The sequence below is a fragment of the Chiloscyllium plagiosum genome, unplaced genomic scaffold, assembly GCF_037043375.1.
Source record: "Chiloscyllium plagiosum isolate Xiang-an unplaced genomic scaffold, Cpla_swu_hap1 HiC_scaffold_3, whole genome shotgun sequence".
In the NCBI taxonomy this organism is placed as follows: Eukaryota; Metazoa; Chordata; class Chondrichthyes; order Orectolobiformes; family Hemiscylliidae; genus Chiloscyllium; species Chiloscyllium plagiosum.
In genome coordinates, this window is record NW_028270141.1 from 35,694,481 (window position 1) to 35,710,406 (window position 15,926).

Sequence of the window (15,926 nt, forward strand, 5' to 3'; positions counted from 1 at the left end):
TGTGGTGATGTCATTTCCTATTTCCTTCATGTTAGCCCACAAACCCACCGACACAATAAAACAACAGCTAATGTACTTGAAAGTCCCTATACAGACCACAAGCAAAACTAATGTCATTTACAAAATACCTTGCAAGGACTGTAACAAACACTACATTGGACAAACAGGCAGAAAACTAGCCATCAGGATACATGAACACCAGCTAGCCACAAAACGACATGATCCTCTCTGACTAGTATCCTTACATACAAATGAGGAAGGACACCACTTCAACTGGGTCAACACATCCATCCTAGGACAAGCTAAACAGAGACATGCACAAGAATTTCTAGAAGCACGGCATCCAAACTGGAACTCTATCAAAAAGCACATTGACTTAAACCTGATTTACCACCCCCTGAGAAAATGGACAGAAAATGACATCACCATTAGAAATGACATCACCACAGGAAATTATATTACCAACCCAAAGAAACCCAAACATAAAAATAGAAAGCAGGAATCATCAGCAGTGCTTCGTCCAGAGACTGTCTGAACATGTTACCTAGTATGGTGACAAAACCTACACGTAAAAACTCAACCTGAGCTACAAATCTTCTCAAATTTTTCTCTCTCTTTGGACTCTACCTCCATCTATCATTTATTGCCTCTTCTTTTCTCCCCTCTCTCCATCTTCTGTATAAAACCATCCTTTTACTAGCTACCATCAGTTCTGAAGAAAGGTCACTGGACCCAAAATATTAACTCTCATTTCTCTCCACAGATGCTGCCAGACCTGCTGAGATTTTCCAGCAGCAATTTCATAGGATCTGATGAAAGTTTTAGTTTTTGTAACACACTAGTGGGCCAGGTGTCAAAGAAAGTTGGCAAAAACATTCAGCTCACTCTTGCGTTAAAAGAAAAGTTGAGCACGTTGGACCAATTTTCTTTTGTATTTCTAAAAACGAGATGGGATTTTATTGACATGTTTGAAATTGAGTGAGGGCTTGACAGAGTGAATGCAGGGACAATGCTGGAGAATCTAGGAATAAGGACAGAGTTAATAAACAAAACACCTTTTTTAAGATGGAGATGAAGGGGAACCATTCCACTCAGAGGGTTATTAATCTTTAGAATCCCTTTCCTGTGAGAACAGCAGAATTTGATTCTTGATTGAATTCAAGACTGATTTAGACAGATTTTTGATTGATAACAGAGTCAGACATATGGGGAATAGGCAGTAAAGTGGAGTTGATGCCACAATCAGATCACCCATGATCTTAATGAATGTAGACTTGGCGAGCCGAATGGCCTACTCCTGCTCCTATTTCTTTGCTGTTATGGATCTTGGAGAAGGTTGCAATATGCCTCGCAGCATTTGAGTTGGAAAAGTAGCAGGCACAGCAGGTAATAAGGAAGACAAATGGAATTTTGGCTTTTATTGGTAAAGGAATGGTGTATAAACATAAGTGTACAGTTATTGCTAGAACTGTATAAGGCATTGGTGAAACCCCACCTAGGGTATTGGGTATAATTTGGTACCTTTAGTTGAGGAGGAATGTATTTGTATTGAAGGCAGTTCTGACAAGGGTTACGAGATTGATTACAAAAATGAGGGGTCTGTTTTATGAAGAGAGATTGAGCTGTTTAGACTTCCACTGTTTGTAGTTTAGGAGAATGTGAGGAGATCTAATTGAGGTATATAAGATGCTAAAGGGGATTGACAAAGGTGAAATTGAAAAGATGTTTCCTCTTGTGGGGCAATCTGGAACAAAAGGTCATAGTTTTAGAATACGTGGTAACAGATTAAAAACAGAGATGAGGAGAAATTATTTCTTTCAAAGAGTCATAGATTTTGAAATTTATTATCCCAGAGTGAGGTGGATGCCAGGACATTGAGTAAATTTACAGAAGAGATAGGCAGATTTTCAATTATTCATGGTTCGAAGGATAATGGGGAATGGAAAGAAAATGGAATTGAATCTGAGATGACATCAGCCATGATTATATTGAATAGTGGAGTCATCTCGAGGGGTTGAATTGTCTCCTCCTACTCCTAGTTCTTATGTTCTTATGACCTCCATGTGGATTGCTTGGGAAGCTTATACTTCTAACATGCAATTGCCTTGCCCTATGCAACCACCAACAAATGTCTCTGACTCTGAGCTAGTCTTAGATTTTTCTGTCTACCATTTCTTGATTAACCCTCCTCCACCCCCCCCACTAATCACTCATGCTAATCCCATGACTTACCCTGACAGTCCCCAACTAACCTTCCCTCTGAAATCCTCCCCCACTCCAAGGGTTCCTTCCAATTCAATCCAACCTGACTAACTCCCCCTAACCTCAAATCCTAACAACCAAGTTTCTCCTTGACAACCTTACTACCCCACCAGGCACCACCTCTTGACTTCCCTTCCAGACCATATTACCCTCTGACTTGACTATCCCACACAGATCCTGCTACTCAACAAGTTTAGCCCCAAATCAGTGATCGATCCTGAGCAAACACAAAGGGCCAGGTCTTCTACCCACCCACCTACCAGTTCACAAGATATTCTACCCAACTCTGCACTCCCTATTCACTAACATTCATCCACTCCCTCAGTCACTAAAATTCATCAGCTCCCTCAGTCACTAACACCCACATCAACATTAAATTTTACCATATAACAGCTAGTGTTGTAATAAGGAGGGGAGTGTTGTGTCTTTCCCCCCCTGCATTCCAATTCTGTAATGGAGCACCTGGACAATTGCTGCACTCCACATTTCTGAAGACCAGCTTGGAAGATCTGGCATCAAATGCAGAGTGGGATCAATGCAGGAGAAAATTCAAGTAGAATGGCAATCTAACAATAATTTCTACTCTTCAGAAGATCTGAGCCAATGTCTTCAGTGTGCCCACAATGTAGCTGAAAGTAATTTCAGCCTCTGTACCTCGTGACATTGTTGGATAATCCAGGGTGGGACATGATTTGATTTGATTTGATTAGATTTGATTTGATTTATGATTGTCACATGTACCTAGGTACTGTGAAAAAATTTGTTTTGCATGTAATACAGGCAGATCATGCCATACAAAGTGCATTAGGGTAATGGAACGGGGCAAAGAATACAACGTGACGACTGCAGAGAAGGTGCATAAACAGTGAGATCAACATTAAACTAAACTTAAGAGGTCCATTCAGAAGTCTAATAATAGCAGGAAAGATGCTATTCTTTAATCTGTTGGAATGTAGTTAAGCTTTTGTATCTTCTGTTCAGCAGAAGAAGTTGGAAGAGATCAGAACCAGTGTCAGAGAGGGTCTTTGATTATGGCTGCCTTACCAAGGCAGTGAGAAGTGTAGATGGAGTCAATGGATGGAAGATTAGTTTGTGTGATGCATCAGGAGGTGGAGAAATTTGACGTTTCGGGTATAACCCTTCTTCAGGACTGGGGTGGGTGGCTTGCTGTGTTCTTCCTGCCTGGCTTGTTGAGTTCTTCCAGCCTCCTGCCTGTCTACTTTGGATTCCAGCATCTGCAGTTTTTTTTTGTCTACCACCTCCTCTGGCAGCATGTTCCAGACATCTGCCACATTGTGAAGAGTTGAACAGAGATTTGACAATTTAACAAATATCTAACACATCCATGTAAAACTACAAATTGTTATTCTTAGTTTTGTTACTATTCCTTTGTGGTAATCCCTGAGACATCAACACAGGTGGAGGCAGGTTATTGAGATTCAGCTCTGACTGCTCAAGTGCTCTTGTGCTCAGGGCCAAAGACTGCCAAGAGGTATCTGATCAAAGGCAAAGTTGGCCATGAGGCCAGGAGGCAAGGTGTTGGATTCTGAATGGGTTGGGAGTGAGGGGCTATGATGGGTGCCTGAAGCTGAGCCAAGTTCCCACATCCAAGTCCCCTTTTATTACCCGACCACCCATAAGTTGGTGAGCATTTTGCCACACTTCAGTAGCTCTTTAAGGACCAACGCTCACTTTCCATTCAAGTTGAAAGATTGCAAGATTTGTTGAAGGCTTGCAATGTGATTGCTGTGTTTGATGTTCCACACAGGTGGCCATTTTCCTTGGATGAAGATATCATCATTAAGACCTGAGTCTTGCTGGCACTCACCCTTGATGCGGACACTGTCAAACTCTCCACACGCTTGTACACTGTAGATGCAAAGGCTGCCAGCTGTTTCATCTCCTTTGTGATACTGCTCCAGAATTATCCTCTTCACAGAGGGTCCCTTAAAAACAGCTCCAGAGTCCTATTCCTGAGTGGAATTTGGAGTGTCAAGTGTCCTCTGATGGGAATTGTCCACTGCTGTTCCTTGTCTCCAGCACCATGTCTTGCTCAGTAATCCTGTGAGACCCACGTACCGGGCTTCCTGGTCACATCAAGCTGTGTTGGGAGAGTTTTGATGAGTTCTTCCTGGGGATAGAACACTTGACTGGCCTTTAGGAGATGAAAGACATTAAGTAGAATTGTTAAGTTAAGGTGTATGTCAATCATCATATATCCATGGGCACTAACTCAAGTCACCATGAGTGAGTATTATTTGTGGCTTCGCACTGTGAGAAGTTTACAGCTGTCACCAGGTTCCCATCTCCTCAGCTCCAATGGACAGACATTGCCAAGATTGAACCATCTCCAGAACCCCCTCTTCTGAAACTGATACTGTACTGCACCCTGTTCCCCTGTGGTAGAGATGGAAGCGGTAGTTGAAAAAAGAGAGTTAGGAAAGAGAGTAACAATGTTTTCCCTAAACAGATGAGTGTTTATTTGAGGGGTGCATTAAAATGAGGTGTTGGTGTATATGTAGATGTGAAGAGGGGGATGGACAGCAAGGGGTGAATGCACCTATAAGGTAGGCAGGCATGAGGAATGATATGGGGAGATGATGGCCTAGGGATAATATCAGTAAATTATTAATTCAGATACTCACCTAATGTTCTGGGGACTCAGGTATGAATCCTAGCACAGCAGATGGTAGAATTTGAATTCAATTTTAAACAATCTGGAATTAAGAAGCTACTTGTGACCATGAACCTGTTGTCCATTGTCAGGAAAACCATTTGGCTCACTAATTTTCTTTTGGGAAGGAAATCTGCCATTCTCAGTAGGCCTGTGACTCCAGACCCACAGCAATGTGGTGGACTTTCAACTGGTCTCTGAAATGGCCTAGTGTGACATTCAGATAGGTAAGAACGAGGATTGCAGATGCTGGAAACCCGAGACTGGATTAGAGTGGTGCTGCAAAAGCACAGCAAGTCAGGCAGCATCCAAGGAGCAGGAAAATTGATGTTTCGGGCAAAAGCCCTTCATCAGGCCTAGTGAGACATTCAGTTGTATCAATCACTATGAAGTCTCAACAAAGAAATATAACCAGATGGACCATCTGGCACTGACATAGGTACCTGAAATGACAATGGCAGAAACAGCCCTTTCAACCTTGCAGAGTCCTAATTCCCTCCCTGAGGGGATTGTGAATTAATCTACAGCACATGGAATGCTACAGTTCAAGGTAACAGCTCACCACCACCTTCTCAAGGGCAACTATGGTTGGAAAGTAAATACTGGCCAACCATGATGTCCACATTCCATGAGTGAATTAAATAAAACTGGAGTAGACTTGGGAATGCGGAATGAGGATCTTGTGTTAGGCGTACATCAGGATTTAACAGACAGTGGCTTTACACTCACAATTCTGGACCTGATCAGATCATAAAATCTCTTCCAGCATAGTATCTAGGAGCAGAAGCCCATGTGGATCCTGTGCAAACTCCAGCTACATCTTCTTGTTCTCTTAAGCAGACTTTTTCTGCTGTCATGAACACAGAGAACTTCCCTCACACAATGTAGCATCATTGCTGAAGAATTTATGTAAAGTGTAGCTTTACAATGTTCAAACAGTTTCTTCAATGTTCAGTCCCTTTAAATTGTTTTGCATGGTATGCCTGTGCAATGTTCACCTAGATTGCTGTGTGTCACACATTTGTGCAGTTCATCTGAGCATTGTCCTTACACTTTAAGGATCTGTAATTGCAATTTCATCGACTTTCCACACTGATGATGTGTTAGATTTCAGTCAGTGAGTGTGAGCTGTTGTATTCTGGAGCCATGGATAGTAATGGTAAGAATCTGCAATCTTCCTAACCATCACATGGAGGTGTGCTAGAATGTCTCCTGCTCATTGGTACATGTTGAAAGATTCGCAGTTAGATACTCAACCTGCTTAGTCACATTATGAACACACTTTCCTTGTCCAGTTTCATAACCTGGAACTTCTGAATCAGAGGCAGGGACTCACCGTGCCACAAGCTAGACAAACATTCAACTATCTTCTTCAAAGTGTACCTTCCAATAACTCAACAGAAATAGATTCATAAGGGTCAATGTTACTTTGATGTGTGCTAATTACTTGGGCAACTGGACATCAGATACAAGTACAGTGGCTGAATTTACAAGCCACTAACAAAAATAGTCCGGAAACTTCTAGGTTCTCCACAAGCTTTATTGAGCTCATCCTGTCCTAGCGCATTACCAAGTTAAAATTGTCCCCGGATATTTAATTCAATAACTTTTTATCAGAACTGAAACTGAATTATTCCTTTGATAAGCCAATGCTATAATCTTCCACACTCAACCTGCATAGTTGCAGCAAGGTTAATATGGTTAGAGATTATTATCTCACTGATACTTGCGTTCTGGCTGACGTGGATATGAAGTATGCTGGTAGCAAAAAAAAACGTTCAACCTCTTGCTCCTCCTTCAAGTCACCTTCTAAAATTAGGCAAAGAGACAGTTTCCTCCACTTTCTCAAATTGTTACGCATTGTGATCATGGAATAATTGAATCATTACAGCACAGAAGGAGCCTATAAAGCCTTCTGTCAGTGCTATTCAGATAGCACCAGTAGCTGCCTTTTCCCCTTAGCCCTGCAATATTTTGCTTCCGTTCTGATAATTACCCAATTATCTTTCAAATGCCAAGTTTGAACCTGCCTCCTCCACACTTTCAAGCAGTGCATTCCAAATCCCAATCACTCACTGTTTAAAAAATTTTATCTTCATGTCATCTCTGTTTCCTTTGTTAATCATCTCAAATTAGTATTCTTTGATTATTGACCTTTCCAAAACAGGGAACAGCTTCTTCCTAAACACTCCACTCAAACACCTCATGATTTTGAATGCAGCTCTCAAATCCCCTCTCTTAACTTCCTCTTCTTCAAGAAAAACAACCCTAACTTCACCACATAAAAGAAATTCCTGGTACAATTTTAGGGTATCTGGTCAGCATTGACAAGTTGAACCGAAGAGTCTGTTTCCATACTGTAATTCTCTATGACTCTATGTGACTCATTCTTGTGCATCTTTTCTGCATTCTTTCTAATGCTTTCAAACCCTTCCTAATATGTGATGCCCTGAATTGGACAAAATGCTCCAGTTGAGACTGAATCCATGTTTTAGAAAGATTTGTCATACTATCCTTGCTTTTATACACAATGACTCTCATAAACCCAGGGATCCTGTCGACTTCATAAACCTTGAGCTATCCTTCAACCTTCAGTGATTTGAGAACATAGAGTATATCCCCAGGTCCCTCTGTTCCTGCACTGCCTTTTGAAGTATATCCTTTAGTTTTTATCTCCTCTCCTTGATCTTCCTACCAAAGCAAATTGTTTCACACTTTTCTGAATTTAAGTACTTCCTATGCCTCTGCCCATTGCAACAGCTTTCTATGTTCTGTTGAAATTTATCACCAACCTGCTGACAGTTTACAAATCTTCCAAGTCTTGTATTATCTACAAATTCTGAAACTGTGCCCTGTACACAAAAGTCTAGACCATTAGTACTGATTAAATAGAGATAATAATGACTGTTGATGAACCCCACTTAATACCTTCTTTCAGTCTGAAAACCAACCTTTCAAGACTTCTCTTTGCTTCCTGTCATTCGTTCAACCTTGTGTATCCATACTGTCAACTATGCCTTTTATTTCATGGATTCCACATCGCTGACACCCCTATTACATAACACTTTACTAAACACCTCTTGGAAGTCTGTGTACACCACAACAACCATGTTCGCCACAACAATCTTCTCTTTACTCTCTCTCTCCTTTCTCGGAGCTAATCAATGGTATTATGATTACTGTCCCCTATGTGTTCCCCTAATGACATTTGACTGGCTTGACCTACCTCCTTTACCAAGTTTGTAGACATCACTAACATAGATAGGAAGGCAAGTGGTGAGGATGACACAAGGGATCTACAGAAGGTTACAGAGAGATTAATGGGTTGGCGAAAACTTGGCAGATGTGGGAAAATGTGATGTTGTGCATTACAGAGTAGAAGATCTGAAAATTATTAAAATTGGGGTAAGACTGCAGAAAGCGAGGACAGAGGTATTTTGGGGCTCATTTACATGAATCACATAATGTTAGCCTCCAGGTTCAGCAGATAATAGGGAAGGCAAATGGGAACTGTTGGTCCTTTCAAAGAGAATGGAGAATAAAAATAGTTCATGATAAAACTGTACAAGCCACTGTTCAGATCACTCATAGAAAGCTGTGAACAGTTTGATTTTCTTAACTAAAGAGAGATATATTAGCACTGGAGGTAACCCAGAGAACGCTCACTTGATGATTCTGGATGTGGAGGGATTTGATTATGAGGAGGTGTTGAGTAGGTTGGACTTCCATTCATTTGAATTTCAAAGAATGAGAGGAGACCATATTGAAACATGTAGGTTTGTTAGGGGGCTTGACAGAGTACATGGAGAGAAGTTGCTTCTCCTTTTGGGAGAGGTTAGGACCAGAGAGTATAATCTCAGAGTAAAGAGTCATACATTCAAAACAGCTGAGCAGGACATTCTTCTCACAAAGGGTAGTGAACTTCTTGAATCATTTACCACAGGGGGCTGTCACGGCTGGGCCGTTGAGTAAATTCAAATCTGAAACAGACAGATTTCTAAGCAGTAAGGGAATCAAGGGTTATGGAGAAAAGGAGAAGGAAAGGGGATTGAGAATGATCAAATCAGCCATGACCTTACAGAGTGGTGAAGCAGACCTGATGGGCTAATTGACCTAGTCCTGCTCCTATGTTTTTTACATTCTTACTTAGATCCAGTAGTACTTCCTTTCTTTTTGATTTAGTAAAAACTGATCTGGAACATTTTCCTGAACACACGAGAAACTCCAGCATTGCTGTTTACAGTACTTCTATCCATATGTCTTTTAGTCATTTGTATGTTTTTAATTTGTGAGAACCAAGATAATAAAACAAGGTCTATATGTTATAGGCCAAAAGTATGATTTCTGGCTACTTTGCCTACTCCCTTCTCTCATACTGTAATCAATGTGATGATGTATTCTGCCATTCTAGCTTTTGCTATTTACTGTATCCAGTCGCAAAAACAAGATTGGCTTATGAGAGGTAGAAAAAAAGAAGAGGAAGAAAAATGTTATTTATTTGTTCTAAATCTCTGGTGATAATCAAAATCTAGAAGAATGAGAATCTCTACATGCTAAAGATACTTGTCAAAGTCAGAGAGGGTGCTTGTTATTAATGATTTGGAGATGCCGGTGTGGAACTGGGGTGTACAAAGTTAAAAATCACATCACACCAGGTTATAGTCCAACAGGTTTATTTGGAAGTGCTAGCTTTCAGAGCGCTGCTCCTTCGTCAGGTGGTTGTCCGCTTAGAAAGCTAGTGCTTCCAAATAAACCTGTTGGACTATAATCTAGTGTGGTGTGATTTTTAAGCTTGTTAATAATTAAGATTTATTCTACCATTTAAAAGGGTTCTTAAACTGAAATCAGCAAGTCCTAATCTTCTGTAGTGATTTCAATCCATGCCTGTAACATTAGGACAGGAATATGATGCCATATTTGATTGGGGAATCAGGAAGTAAGGGTGGGGCAGGGAATAAAATATTTCCCTTTAACTAACAGCAAAATGTTTTTTTCTATGTAAATGCCCACTTATGCTCACCAGGCAATTTATACAGAAAGAGATGTGAATATTGGTAATCTCATTTTATTTTTACAGTGATTCTGATTCAGTACTTTATTTTGAATATTATTTGTTGATGGTTTTTGAACAACTTTCATAACTTTCCATTGTTTAAGAAAGGTGAACACCTTACTTTTGATTGAGTTTCTGTAATGTAGTTGTGTTGAGACATGTTTTCAATATGTCTGTATTTTACTAGATAAATCTCAAATAATATGCAAGCAAGAATAATTTTTTTAACATTGCCAAATAAGTTGTTTATACTCAAAGTTTGTGAGAAGATTTGTAGCTCGGGTGCTCGTTGCTGTGGTTCTGTTCGCCAAGCTGGAAGTTTTTGTTGCAAACGTTTCGTCCCCTGTCTAGGTGACATCCTCAGTGCTTGAGAGCCTCCTGTGAAGCGCTCCTGTGAAGCGCAACAAACACATAGACCTGGACCCAATATAACGGCCACTACAGCGGACAGCTGAAACTGACAACCGGAAGCGGCAGGGACAGGCCACTATAAATGCCAGAGGAAACACCACAGAAGCGCTTCACAGGAGGCTCTCAAGCACTGAGGATGTCACCTAGACAGGGGACGAAACGTTTGCAACAAAAACTTCCAGCTCGGCGAACAGAACCACAGCAAGTTGTTTATACGTACTCAAAGTTAGCCAAGTTCTGTGCATTGTTCATTACACTGAAAGATCATTATATGGAGGACAGATACTACACACATCTATTTTTTGAAAATAAAAGCAAACTGAAAAGCAAGTTACTTATGGAACAGCTAGTTAATCCAGATAGTTAAAACAGAATTCTTGAATATTGCTGAGAAAAGAGGCAGGTAGTAAAAGTAAACATTCTTTATTTGTCTCTAATGATAATTAAATTCTGGAAGAATGACTCCATGCTTGCTATAGTTCATTTTCTGTTACTGATTAAGACTTAGCCTGCCATTTAAAAGAGTATATTCCATGTCCTTCTTTCATACTTCTAATACACAGATGATATCTTTGCTCTATGTTCAATTCTGCAGCTGCCATGTAAGAATTTCCATTGTGGCCTGATGACCTCGATCCTGTGCTCAAACCGCTGTTTAAAATGGATCAGTCAAATGAGATCCATTCCCTTGATGTCCTGTTTGAGAAATTGACCAGGGAATTTACTGTTACTGCCCACTACAAGCCTACCTTCACTGGTATTACACACATTGAGATTTGTTCACTTTCACACACTGTAAAATTGATCTTATCAGCAACCTTGAGGAGAAAGTGAGGACTGCAGATGCTGGAGACCAGAGTTGAAAAGTGTGGTGCTGGAAAAGCGCAGCAGAACAGACAGCATTCGAGCAGCAGGAGAATCGACGTTTTGGGCATAAGCCCTTCTTCAGCCCGTCATTTCCGCCACCTCCAAACAGACCCCCCCACCAGGAATATATTTCCCTCCCCACCCCTATCAGCGTTCCGGAGAGACCACTCCCTCCACGACTCCCTCGTCAGGTCTACACCCCCACCAACCCAACCTCCACTCCTGGCACTTCCCCTGCAACCGCACGATGTTCAAAACTTGCGCTCATACCTCCCCCCTCACCTCCCTCCAAGGCCTCAATGGATCCTTCCATATCCGTCGCAAATTCACCTGCACCTCCACACACATCATTTACTGTATCCGCTGCACCCAATGTGGTCTCCCCTACATTGGGGACACAGGCCGCCTACTTGCGGAACGTTTCAGGGAACACCTCTGGGACACCCGCACCAACCAACCCAACCGCCCCGTGGCTGAACACTTTAACTCCCCGTCCCACTCCGCCAAGGACATACAGGTCCTTGGCCTCCTCCATCACCAGATCCTGGCCACACGACGCCTGGAGGAAGACTGCCTCATCTTCCGCCTAGGAACCCTCCAACCACACAGAATGAATGTAGATTTCTCCAGCTTCCTCATTTCCCCTCCCCCCCACCTTATCTCAGTCCCAACCCCCGGATTCAGCACCGCCCTCTTGACCTGCAATCTTCTTCCCGACCTCTCCACTCCCACCCCCTCTCCGGCCTATCACCCTCACCCTCACCTCCTTCCACCTATCGTATTCCCAGCGCCCCTCCCCCAAATACCCTCCCCACCACCTTTTATCTCAGCTCGCTTGGCACACCAGCTTCATTCCTGAAAAAGGGCTTATGCCCGAAACGTCGATTCTCCTGCTCCTCGGACGCTGCCTGGCCTGCTGCACTTTTCCAGCACCACACTTAATCAGCAACCTTGTCAATGAGGCCTGAGCTTTTGGTTATCATAGGTAGCAAGGTGGTTCAATGGTTAGCACTGCTACCTTACAGCACCAGGGACTCAAGTTCAATTCCAGCTTTGGGTGACTGTCTATATGGAATTTGCACATTCTCCCCATGTCTGCATGTGTTTCCTCCATGTGCTCCAGTTTCCTCCCACAGTCCAAAGATGTGCAGGATAGTTGGATTGGTTGTGCTAAATGTGGGGGTATGGGTCTAGGATAGGATGCTCTTTAGAGGGTCAGTGTGAACCCAATGGGCTAAATGGCTTCTTTCCTCCTTGCAATAATTCTACGATAACATAATGCTAAAATAGGACACATCAAAATTATTTTAATGGTTACAATGATCAGATCATTTCCTTGCTGCATACTGTGCAAACTCACGAAATGTTGTGTTCAAAGGTGATTACCTTTGGTCTTGAGTTTAGCTCGGATTACTCTGAAAAGGTATAAGGCAAATGCAGTTGATGCATTTCAGCATCAGTGTGATTGCAGTTATGTACACACTCTCATGTGGGATGTGAAAACTTCTGTTCGCTGGCTCCACACTTCCTGGACTGCTACACGATTCCCTGCAACAATGGGATGAGGTGGATCCTATCCACACAGACCTGGCTCAATACATATTCTGCTTTTCACACAGATTTATGAGAGCTATTCCTAGCAGGTGTAAAGACCGCTTGGGAGCTCAACTTGAAGATCAGAAGTCTTAAAGTATTGCAATACAAACAGCAATACAGCTCTGTACCTCTCCTGACCCTATCCTGACAATGCTCAATCCCCCGCCCCCTAACAAAGTTCACCACCCTTCCAAACTCTTTACCCCCATCATCTGACAATGTTTACCACCTACTCCCCCCACCATCCAACAATGAGGCATTTCTGCTGCCTGGATTAGTGCAATCAAATGATCATATGAGTTTTCAATCATATAAAATATTAGCAAACAAATTAAAGCCTGTTTCCTTAAATATGACCAATTTTGTGATAATGGGTAGAATTGATTAAATAAATCCAGGGAAACCTGCCTCATTGTCCAGGTTAGAAATGTAACAACTTATTTTGAGAATATTGGAAACCTGGCAGGCTATTTCACATTCCCAGTCACCCAGAGGGCATTCAGAATCAATAGCATAGTTTGACTCAAGTTCGTGTAGACGGTGTAGATTTGGCAGATTATTTTATTAAAACCAGAAAATGTTGGAGAAGTTCAACACATCTGGCAAAATCTGTAAAGAGAGAAACAGGACTAACATCTCAAGTAGGTTTTTTTCAGAACTGAAGAGAGGTGGAAATGTGATGGGATTTATGCCGTCACAAAAAGGTGAGCGGTAAATGGAACAAAAGGAAGTTGTAGGGAAAGGTTAAAGGTTGAGGGTGGTTCGAGATCAAAGATGCTATGGAATAAAAGGCAAAGGGAGTGGTAATGGCTGCAATGAAGCAACAAAACATTGGTTCAGAATTGATGTTAATAGCAAAATGACTGAAAGCAAAAAACAAATTAAAAGATACAGATACTGGATAAACAGAAGTGTGGACAGAGTTCACCGTCTAAAGTTGTTGAACACAATGCTCAGTCCGGAAGACTATCAAGTGCCTAATTGATAAATGTAGCGCTGTTCCTACAGTTTGCATTTGGTTTCACTGAACACTGCAGCAGGCCAGCAACAGAACAAGTGGGTATGGGTACAAAATATTGTGTTGAAATGGTGACTAGAAAGTCTGGATCATGCTTGCAAATCATTTCTTTCAGGGACATAAGTGTAAAATGATTCTTTTATAGCAATACTAAAATCTTTATTATTATTTTCTGATACATCCCATGAACTGCCAGATTTAAAGTTGATTCACAACTTTTCATGATTAGATTTTAATTCTACGTATCTTCTAGATTGATAACAAGGTATTAGAAATAATTTATTGCTGAGATGCATGCATAATGGGCGAGATTGACATTTATTCCCATCATTAGTTACTCTGAGAAGGTGATGTGGGTCTTTTTATATTGATTATTTTATATTGATGTTGTATTGTTATCCTCCAGTCCCATAACCACTAGTGCTCCCAAAGAAGAAATGAAAAGTGTCTAAATGGACAAGAAATTGATGTAATCAGCACTGGTAGAATCTTTTTCCAGAGTAATGTGGTGATAACATGTCAAGAGAGGAGTAAAACTGAGTTTCATTTTTAAATGGAAGCATATGTTTATTGAAAGAATTACAATAAACAACCTTACTTATACCAGCACTTGAACATCATTGTGATACTAAATATAGTTGCTCTCATGGAAAAAAAATTACAAAGAAAAATAAAGACTAAATATATGATTTTCCTTTCCTAAAGAACAATATCATCTTTCATGTAGCCAAGCTTCAGTGATAACACCAGGGATGCAAGGACATTCTTTGTGACTTTAAGTGGTGGAATCTTTTGTTTATGTGGTATTGTTTTAACTTTGAAAGAAAAGAAAAAAGCCGAACACAGATGCCAGTAATAAAGTAGACAAAAAAATGGATGAGCACTGAGGCTACAGAAGTTTTCTTGCACTTGTCTGTTGCTGGTATGAGGACTGTGAAATCACTGTCATTGCTATCATCAGTCTTCCTTTCTCTCTGCTGCCTCACCTTGTATTCGATGACAAGCTGTGTCTGGCCTCAGGTGCAGTTATTGCCCCTTTGCAGTGACACAGCACCTTGGTGACATATATACTTCTGGTATAACACTCTTCCAAAATACACTGGAATTTTTTGAACTTGTAGAAGGATCGCAGAGATGCCCATGAAAGCGGTTAAACTCAGTCACCTATTGTCTACAAAATTCTCCTTAACAGAATTCCATTCATGATCTCAACACACTTAAGCAATGAATTTAAATGAAATAACTAATTTCGTCAAATAATACTATTCAAAGGTATTTTCTGGTTGACGTCTAGCCTAATGAAGTTTGATAAATACTGAAATGATGTTTACGTTATTGATCGACCATTGGAAAATAGGAACACAATGTTTTGGACATTGTCATTGTTTTAAAAATCAGAACCATGCCTACTTTAAAATATCTGATCATAATTTTGTTTCAGTTATAGGATTGTCTTGCTTTAAAGAGTGCACAACTTTGACTGGCAGTCACAATATGTTGCAAAGTTTATATCATTTAATCAAAAGATAGATGACCAGAATAAATGTTATGTAAGTCTGGTCTTCTGTGTTTAAGTGAATGTACTTTCTTGCTTTAACCCAACAACAGCTGCCTTTATTTATCTGTGAGGTAATATACGCTCATTTTGCTTACCATAGGAAGAATGCCAGCTGTAGAAATTGCATTGATATTACAGACTATTTACATTTATTTTCTGTGCGTCCCTCATGTTGTCTTACTCTCTTTGTCAGCAACTCTTTTTGCCTCCTTTTGAGCTGTGAGCTGATGCGTGTAAAAAGATACACCAAAGCTTTCATCAGCATCCTGGAGAACAGTACATTGAATACACACTTTCTAGTTTTAAGTATTTGTGTTAAATATTACAAGGTTCTCTCTGTACGAAATAGTTTTTCAGGTCAGTGCAGATGTCTCATGAAAGGATATTGCACAATGGTTGATTGCTATTTGCACTTTTAAGATTAAAGTATTGGCTTTCTGAGTTTTTGAGCAGATTAAACAGTTTACAAGTAAGTAAACACTTTAGT